The sequence below is a fragment of the Oncorhynchus keta genome, chromosome 9 (genome assembly GCF_023373465.1).
Source record: "Oncorhynchus keta strain PuntledgeMale-10-30-2019 chromosome 9, Oket_V2, whole genome shotgun sequence".
NCBI lineage: Eukaryota > Metazoa > Chordata > Actinopteri > Salmoniformes > Salmonidae > Oncorhynchus > Oncorhynchus keta.
The window spans coordinates 4,047,205-4,053,621 of record NC_068429.1 but is presented as its reverse complement, the minus strand read 5'-3'; positions in this window follow the sequence as shown (position 1 = coordinate 4,053,621).

Sequence of the window (6,417 nt, the reverse complement as noted above, 5' to 3'; positions counted from 1 at the left end):
CGTTCTCCACGGCGTCTCCAGACTCTGTCACGTCTGTCACATGTGCTCAGTGTGAACCTGCTTTCATCTGTGAAGAGCACAGGGCGCCAGTGGCGAATTTGCCAATCTTGGTGTTCTCTGGCAAATGCCAAACGTCCTGCACGGTGTTGGGCTGTAAGCACAACCCCCACCTGTGGACGCCGGGCCCTCATACCACCCTCATGGAGTCTGTTTCTGACCGTTTGAGCAGACACATGCACATTTGTGGCCTGCTGGAGGTCATTTTGCAGGGCTCTGGCAGTGCTCCTCCTGCTCCTCCTTTCACAAAGGCGGAGGTAGCGGTCCTGCTGCTGGGTTGTTGCCCTCCTACGGCCTCCTCCACGTCTCCTGATGTACTGGCCTGTCTCCTGGTAGCACCTACATGCTATGGACACTACGCTGACAGACACAGCAAACCTTCTTGCCACATTTCGCATTGATGTGCCATCCTGGATGAGTTGCACTACCTGAGCCACTTGTGTGGGTTGTAGACTCCGTCTCATGCTACCACTAGAGTGAAAGCACCGCCAGCATTCAAAAGTGACCAAAACATCAGCCAGGAAGCATAGTAACTGAGAAGTGGTCTGAGGTAACCACCTGCAGAACCACTCCTTTATTGGGGGTGTCTTGCTAATTGCCTATAATTTCCACCTGTTGTCTATTCCATTTGCACAACAGCATGTGAAATGTATTGTCAATCAGTGTTGCTTCCTAAGTGGACAGTTTGATTTCACAGAAGTGTGATTGACTTGGAGTTACATTGTGTTGTTTAAGTGTTCCCTTTATTTTTTTGAGCAGTGTATATATATATATATATATATATATATATGACTATATTCTATAGATGATTTGACAAAGTCGCAAAAAAATAAAAGTTTGTGCTTTGTTCCTTGTCTCAGGCTGCACAGTGTTTCAATCACATGTCCACTCATCACACTATTCTCAATGTAATATTTACTAATATGTACAATTACTTTAAATAGAATGGCCATGGGGGAAATACCTGACACCTGTATGCATTCGAATAGCGAATGGAGGCCTCTTTCTCGCCAGTTCGCTTTTCCATCATGCAGGGAAAACACCCATCCGTAGCACGCGCTCCAGCAGGTGTATCTCACTGATCATCCCTAAAGCCAACACCTCATTTGGCCGCCTTTCGTTCCAGTACTCTGCTGCCTGTGACTGGAACGAATTGCAAAAAATCGCTGAAGTTGGAGACTTTTATCTCCCTCACCAACTTCAAACATCAGCTATCCGAGCAGCTAACCGATCGCTGCAGCTGTACATAGTCTATAGGTAAATAGCTCACCCTTTTTCACCTACCTCATTCCCATACTGTTTTTATACTGTTTTTATTTATTTACTTTTCTGCTCTTTTGCACACCAATATCTCTACCTGTACATGCCCATCTGATCATTTATCACTCCAGTGTTAATCTGCAAAATTGTATTATTCGCCTACCTCCTCATGCCTTTTGCACACATTGTATATAGACTGCCCATTTTTTTTTTCCTACTGTGTTATTGACTTGTTAATTGTTTACTCCATGTGTAACTCTGTGTTGTCTGTTCACACTGCTATGCTTTATCTTGGCCAGGTCGCAGTTGCAAATGAGAACTTGTTCTCAACTAGCCTACCTGGTTAAATAAAGGTGTTCTCAACTAGCCTTCCTGGTTAAATAAAGGTGTTCTCAACTAGCCTTCCTGGTTAAATAAAGGTGTTCTCAACTAGCCTACCTGGTTAAATAAAGGTGTTCTCAACTAGCCTACCTGGTTAAATAAAGGTGTTCTCAACTAGCCTACCTGGTTAAATAAAGGTGTTCTCAACTAGCCTACCTGGTTAAATAAAGGTGTTCTCAACTAGCCTACCTGGTTAAATAAAGGTGTTCTCAACTAGCCTTCCTGGTTAAATAAAGGTGTTCTCAACTAGCCTACCTGGTTAAATAAAGGTGTTCTCAACTAGCCTACCTGGTTAAATAAAGGTGTTCTCAACTGGCCTACCTGGTTAAATAAAGGTGTTCTCAACTAGCCTACCTGGTTAAATAAAGGTGAAATAAAAAAAATAAAAAAAGGGTAGCCTACTCGGTTATTTCACTCAGCATGCAGCCTCTCGCTACGAGACAGGTGATATTGCCACCCCGAACTCTGTATGCCATGGGCTCACCAACCCTACTCCTGCAGCTACCCAGTACTGCAGCTACCCAGTACTGCAGCTACCCAGTGCTGTCCGTTCCTGTAGCTACCCAGTACTGTCTGTTCCTGTAGCTACCCAGTACTGTCTGTTCCTGCAGCTACCCAGTACTGTCTGTTCCTGTAGCTACCCAGTACTGCAGCTACCCAGTGCTGTCTGTTCCTGTAGCTACCCAGTACTGTCTGTTCCTGTAGCTACCCAGTGCTGTCTGTTCCTGTAGCTACCCAGTACTGTCTGTTCCTGTAGCTACCCAGTACTGTCTGTTCCTGTAGCTACCCAGTACTGCAGCTACCCAGTACTGTCTGTTCCTGTAGCTACCCAGTGCTGTCTGTTCCTGTAGCTACCCAGTACTGCAGCTACCCAGTACTGTCTGTTCCTGTAGCTACCCAGTACTGTCTGTTCCTGTAGCTACCCAGTGCTGTCTGTTCCTGTAGCTACCCAGTGCTGTCTGTTCCTGTAGCTACTCAGTGCTGTCTGTTCCTGTAGCTACCCAGTGCTGTCTGTTCCTGTAGCTACCCAGTACTGCCTGTTCCTGTAGCTTCCCAGTGCTGTCTGTTCCTGTAGCTACCCAGTACTGTCTGTTCCTGTAGCTACCCAGTGCTGTCTGTTCCTGTAGCTACCCAGTACTGTCTGTTCCTGTAGCTACCCAGTGCTGTCTGTTCCTGTAGCTACCCAGTACTGTCTGTTCCTATAGCTACCCAGTGCTGTCTGTTCCTGTAGCTACCCAGTACTGTCTGTTCCTGTAGCTACCCAGTGCTGTCTGTTCCTGCAGATACCCAGTAATGTCTGTTCCTGTAGCTACCAAGTACTGCAGATACCCAGTACTGTCTGTTCCTGCAGCTACCCAGTACTGTCTGTTCCTGCAGCTACCCAGTACTGCAGATACCCAGTACTGTCTGTTCCTGCAGCTACCCAGTGCTGTCTGTTCCTGTAGCTACCCAATGTAGCTACTGTCTGTTCCTGTAGCTACCCAGTACTGTCTGTTCCTGTAGCTACCCAGTGCTGTCTGTTCCTGTAGCTACCCAATGCTGTCTGTTCCTGTAGCTACCCAATGCTGTCTGTTCCTGTAGCTACCCAATTCTGTCTGTTCCTGCAGCTACCCAGTACTGTCTGTTCCTGCAGCTACCCAGTGCTGTCTGTTCCTGTAGCTACCCAGTGCTGTCTGTTCCTGTAGCTGCCCAGTACTGTCTGTTCCTGTAGCTACCCAGTGCTGTCTGTTCCTGTAGCTACCCAGTGCTGTCTGTTCCTGTAGCTACCCAGTACTGTCTGTTCCTGTAGCTACCCAGTACTGTCTGTTCCTGCAGCTACCCAGTGCTGTCTGTTCCTGTAGCTACCCAGTACTGTCTGTTCCTGTAGCTACCCAGTACTGTCTGTTCCTGTAGCTACCCAGTACTGTCTGTTCCTGTAGCTACCCAGTACTGTCTGTTCCTGCAGCTACCCAGTACTGTCTGTTCCTGCAGCTACCCAGTACTGTCTGTTCCTGTAGCTACCCAGTGCTGTCTGTTCCTGTAGCTACCAAGTACTGCAGCTACCCAGTACTGTCTGTTCCTGCAGCTACCCAGTACTCTATGTTCCTGTAGCTACCCAGTACTGTTTGTTCCTGTAGCTACCAAGTACTGTCTGTTCCTGCAGCTACCCAGTGCTGTCTGTTCCTGTAGCTACTCAGTACTGTCTGTTCCTGCAGCTACCCAGTACTGGCTGTTCCTGTAGCTACCAAGTACTGTCTGTTCCTGGAGCTACCCAGTACTGTCTGTTCCTGTAGCTACCAAGTACTGTCTGTTCCTGTAGCTACCCAGTACTGTCTGTTCCTGTAGCTACCCAGTACTGTCTGTTCCTGCAGCTACCCAGTGCTGTCTGTTCCTGTAGCTACTCAGTACTGTCTGTTCCTGTAGCTACCCAGTACTGCAGCTACCCAGTACTGTCTGTTCCTGTAGCTACCCAGTGCTGTCTGTTCCTGTAGCTACCCAGTACTGTCTGTTCCTGTAGCTACCCAGTGCTGTCTGTTCCTGTAGCTACCCAGTGCTGTCTGTTCCTGTAGCTACCCAGTACTGTCTGTTCCTGTAGCTACCAAGTACTGCAGCTACCCAGTACTGTCTGTTCCTGCAGCTACCCAGTACTGTCTGTTCCTGTATCTACCCAGTGCTGTCTGTTCCTGTAGCTACCCAGTACTGTCTGTTCCTGTAGCTACCCCGTGCTGTCTGTTCCTGTAGCTACCCAGTGCTGTCTGTTCCTGAAGCTTCCCAGTACTGTCTGTTCCTGTAGCTACCCAGTGCTGTCTGTTCCTGTAGCTACCCAGTACTGTCTGTTCCTGTAGCTACCCAGTGCTGCCTGTTCCTGTAGCTACTCAGTACTGTCTGTTCCTGTAGCTACCCAGTACTGTCTGTTCCTGTAGCTACCCAGTGCTGTCTGTTCCTGTAGCTACCCAGTACTGTCTGTTCCTGCAGCTACCCAGTACTGTCTGTTCCTGTAGCTACCCAGTGCTGTCTGTTCCTGTAGCTACCCAGTACTGTCTGTTCCTGTAGCTACCCAGTACTGTCTGTTCCTGTAGCTACCCAGTGCTGTCTGTTCCTGTAGCTACTCAGTACTGTCTGTTCCTGCAGCTACCCAGTGCTGTCTGTTCCTGTAGCTACTCAGTACTGTCTGTTCCTGCAGCTACCCAGTACTGTCTGTTCCTGCAGCTACCCAGTACTGTCTGTTCCTGAAGCTACCCAGTACTGCAGCTACCCAGTGCTGTCTGTTCCTGCAGCTACCCAGTACTTCATTTGCGAAACCAAGTGAAATCTCTTTCGGGGACATCGATAGTAACATGTTTTCACAATGAAACATATTTCATTAAACTGCTGACAGCTACATCTCTCTGATCACTTGAGAAAGGAGGAAAGGAGGAAAGGAGGAAAGGAGGAGAGAGGAGGAAAGGAGGAAAGGAGGAAAGGAGGAGAGAGGAGGAGAGAGGAGGAAAGCAGGAAAGGAGGAAAGGAGGAAAGGAGGAAAGGAGGAGAGAGGAAAGGAGGAAAGGAGGAAAGGAGGAAAGGAGGAGAGAGGAAATGAGGAAAGGGGGAAAGGAGGAAAGGAGGAAAGGAGGAGAGAGGAGGAAAGGAGGAAAGGAGGAAAGGAGGAGAGAGGAGGAAAGGAGGAAAGGAGGAAAGGAGGAAAGGAGGAGAGAGGAGGAAAGGAGGAAAGGAGGAGAGAGGAAAGGAGGAAAGGAGGAAAGGAGGAAAGGAGGAAAGGAGGAAAGAGGAGGAAAGGAGGAAAGGAGGAGAGAGGAAAGGAGGAAAGGAGGAAAGGAGGAGATAGGAGGAAAGGAGGAAAGGAGGAAAGGAGAAGAGAGGAAAGGAGGAAAGGAGGAGAGAGGAGGAGATGGATAATACAAATTAATAAAAATGTTATGCTCCCTCTGTAAACTCCCTCTGTAAACTCCCTCTGTAAACTCCCCTGCACTCGCAATGCATGGCCTCGGCCCGTTCTTCTGCCAGACTTTGTATTTTAGAAAGGCAGCATCATTTTTAAATTCAGGTATTTTCGGGCTTACATTTTTTTTTTTTTATCTTTATTTAACTAGGCAAGTCAGTTAAGAAAAAGTTCTAATTTTCAATGACGGCCTAGGAACAGCGGGTTAACTGCCTGTTCAGGGGCAGAACGACAGATATGGACCTTGTGGGTTTGAACTTGCAACCAGTACTGCAGCTACCCAGTACTGTCTGTTCCTGTAGCTACCCAGTGCTGTCTGTTCCTGTAGCTACCCAGTACTGTTACTAGTCCAACGCTCTAACCACTAGGCTACCCTGCCGCCCCTATATATGGGCTCATATATAGGCCTATGAATATGGTCCTTCTGTGGCTCAGTTGGTAGAGCATGGCGCTTGTAACGCCAGGGTAGTGGGTTCGATTCCCGGGACCACCCATACGTAGAATGTATGCACACATGACTGTAAGTCGCTTTGGATAAAAGCGTCTGCTAAATGGCATATATTATGTATAGGCTTTTAATGTGCGTTTGAATGTCCATATCGTTGTCAGGCATTGAAACAACAACCATATTTTACACTCAGTTTCCATCCCGTTGTTGAGCTTCTTTTTTCAAATTGATCATCACACTGAGGTGAGTTTTAAAAAGCATTATAACTGTTTTGATGATGGGTGTTTTTGATGTTATTTTCGATCACATTTGCATTAATGTCAGAGTGGCTCGAGGGACAATAGAGCCCTGA